The sequence below is a fragment of the Mandrillus leucophaeus genome, unplaced genomic scaffold (genome assembly GCF_000951045.1).
Source record: "Mandrillus leucophaeus isolate KB7577 unplaced genomic scaffold, Mleu.le_1.0 Scaffold357, whole genome shotgun sequence".
Lineage (NCBI taxonomy): Eukaryota > Metazoa > Chordata > Mammalia > Primates > Cercopithecidae > Mandrillus > Mandrillus leucophaeus.
This window is the reverse complement of record NW_012103776.1, coordinates 63,874-66,679: the sequence shown is the minus strand read 5'-3', so window position 1 is coordinate 66,679 and position 2,806 is coordinate 63,874.

The window sequence follows — 2,806 nt, the reverse complement described above, 5'->3', positions numbered from 1 at the left end:
ACACGACTTGCTCATCTGTGTGTTCCCCAAGACTAACTAGCCAACTGCCTAGCACACACTGATAAGAAAATATGTGAGAGATCTGTAATCGTTTTCAAAGAAGGCAGACCTTACAGAACAGATAAAATTTGAGCTGGATCTTGAAGAATTGGCAGAGAGCATTTCAGACCACAGGGTGGTAGTAGAGGTATGAGCTGGATGACAGCCTAAAAAAAAATTGAGGCAGGAAGATATACAGCATTTTAGGCCCGGACGCGGTGGCTCACGCCTGTAATTCTAACACGTTGGGAGGCCAAGGTGGGCGGATTGCCTGAGCTCAGGAGTTTGAGACCAGCCTGGGCAACACGGCGAAACCCTGTCTCTACTAAAAATAGAAAAATTAGCAAGGCGTGGTGGCACGCACCTGTAATCCCAACTACTGGGGAGGCTGACGAACAAGAATCGCTTGAACCCAGGAGGCAGAGGTTGCAGTGAGCGGAGATCGCATCACTGCACTCCAGCCTGGGCGACAGAGCAAGACACTGTCTTGAAAAAAAGAAAAGAAAAGGAAAAAAAAAAAAAAAAGAATTTCAGGACAGCCCTAAGGCATTGGGTCAGATGGACCCAACTGTTCTGTTCTGTTGCAGAGTGCACCTGCAATAGGAATACAGTGATTAGAAATAAGAGACACGGACATTTTTAGTGTGCAATTAAAAAAGTCCACTTTTGACAGCCTGAGTCGGATATGCCAGGGCCATCTCTAGGTAGTAATTTCCAAGCCTGACTCTCAGAGCAGCTGCATTAGTCTCTGGGGAAGCTTGTGAAGGATATGGATTTCTGGATCCCATCTCATATCTACTGAATCAGAATGTCTTTGGAATGGGTCCTGAGTATTGTGGAGAAAACTTATTTTAAAAGAAGGTCTCTTTTTAACAATTTCCTTGTAGGGGTCGAGGTAAGGGTGAAAGTGGGGCTCTGCGGACAGCCAAGTTAGGGTAATGATGACTTGCTGTGTCCTCCACTGAAGACAGGGATCTATTGCAAAGCATTTCTGGTGCTGGTCTTCCTGCCTCTATTTGCAAAAAGAATGAAGATAAACCTCCTTGGATTGATAAATGAGGCTTCCAAAGCCTTTCGCTCCATTTTGGACACAGGTGTCAAAAGCTGGCATGAGAGTTTCCACTCCTGTGCCTTTCCTCATGCTTTTCCCCTCTCCTCTTGCCCACCCAAAGTTCTCACACCTTTTCCAGACCAGCATATGCCCTAATTCTTCCAATTAAGTCTCTCCATGCCAATCACGCCTGCAGCAAGCTACTCTAATAATTTTTATTATCGGTGCCGTTCTTTCGGCATTGAGAAAAAAATTACAATACAAGTGAATAGTGTCCTAACTCACCTCTTGGACTATAAGTTCCCTGAGAGCAGGGACTATATCTTATTTCTCTTGTCTTTCCTGCAGTGCTTAATACCGGGCAGGTTTAGGCAATATAAAGTAATGATTTAGTACAAGTCTTCATTGATTGCTCTGTGTGGTGTGATAAACTGTGGTCCAGAGAATCATCCCCCTCCTCTGCTCTAATACTTCTGCAGCCCCTACAGACTCCACCTTCCTGCTGAGTAGTCCCAGAAAAAAAATCGTAAAGCATCTTCAGCACACCCAGAAGGAGCCTGGAAGAGCTGGAGAACATGAGACCACATGTCAACTCAGGGCGTCAGGGAGGCAGGAAGTGTGTGGTTCAGACTGCGTGCAGACTCTGTAGATGTAGGGGCTACCGATCCACGCACCCCTGTGAGTGCTTCCTATACTTCAGCAGGTACAGCAGAACAGATAGACCTCTACTTTTCCAGCTGCTCCCTTACGCCTGAACTTTTCCCCTGGGACCAGGCACACAGCCTGAAAGTTCAGACTTGGGGTTTTCAAAAAGATTGTGGTAATCGTTGCTGCCCACTAAATATTTTTAGCTGGTTTCCCTTGAGGAACATGGCTGGATGGCACTTCCTGGTTTCTTCTGGCTGGTTTGGACCATGTGACAAGTTCTGGCTGATGTTTTTTCTTTCCCTCTACTATGGTAACCCAGCAATATTTGAGGAGGTGGGTGCTGTATTTGCCTGCATCCTGGAGGCAGGGGACATTGAGTGGAATCCCCAGCTGCCCATGATGAGCTCCTTACAGCATGAACATGACACTTTTTGTTGTAACATGGTTTGGGGGTTGCTTGTTTCACAGCTTGACCTAGACTATCCTGACAGATACAAAGGCATGGTGAAAGTTGGCCAGGCGTTGCAGCAGGCATCCTTGGGCTCCAGGTGGTGTCTGCTTGAGCCAAACTTCACTTACATTGTCTGAGTGCTCTCACCTTGAGCATTACCCTGCAGCGGTTAGATGTGGTGAAGTGCTGGAGAACTTGCAGCTGGCCCTGGAGTCTCTCCCGTGGAGCCAGTGCCAAGTTCCTGCCTCGAATCCCTCAGTGAAATTTGCAGATTGGGATGGGCAGGGCCATGGCTCTGAGAAGCTACCTCCTTTCCTTCTTCTGCTGGCAGCTGGGAGACTCACAGTCCTCTGGGGTTGGCTGGCTGGAGGCCAGTGCCTCAAAAATATTCTATACCAGAGCCCTTGAGTACAGAGAAAAGTATGTCCTGCGGGTCTGGACGCTGCCTGAAATGGCCCTCAGTGAGCCAGAAGTTGTGATGAATTGTCATACTTTAACAGTCCATGTAAATCGTGTCTCCCTTATAAAACTTCTGTGCTTGTTTTAATTTTAAAAGATTATTTTGATTTATCGACCACAGTAAAAATTTTATTTGATGTTTCTTTTTTTTTTTTTTT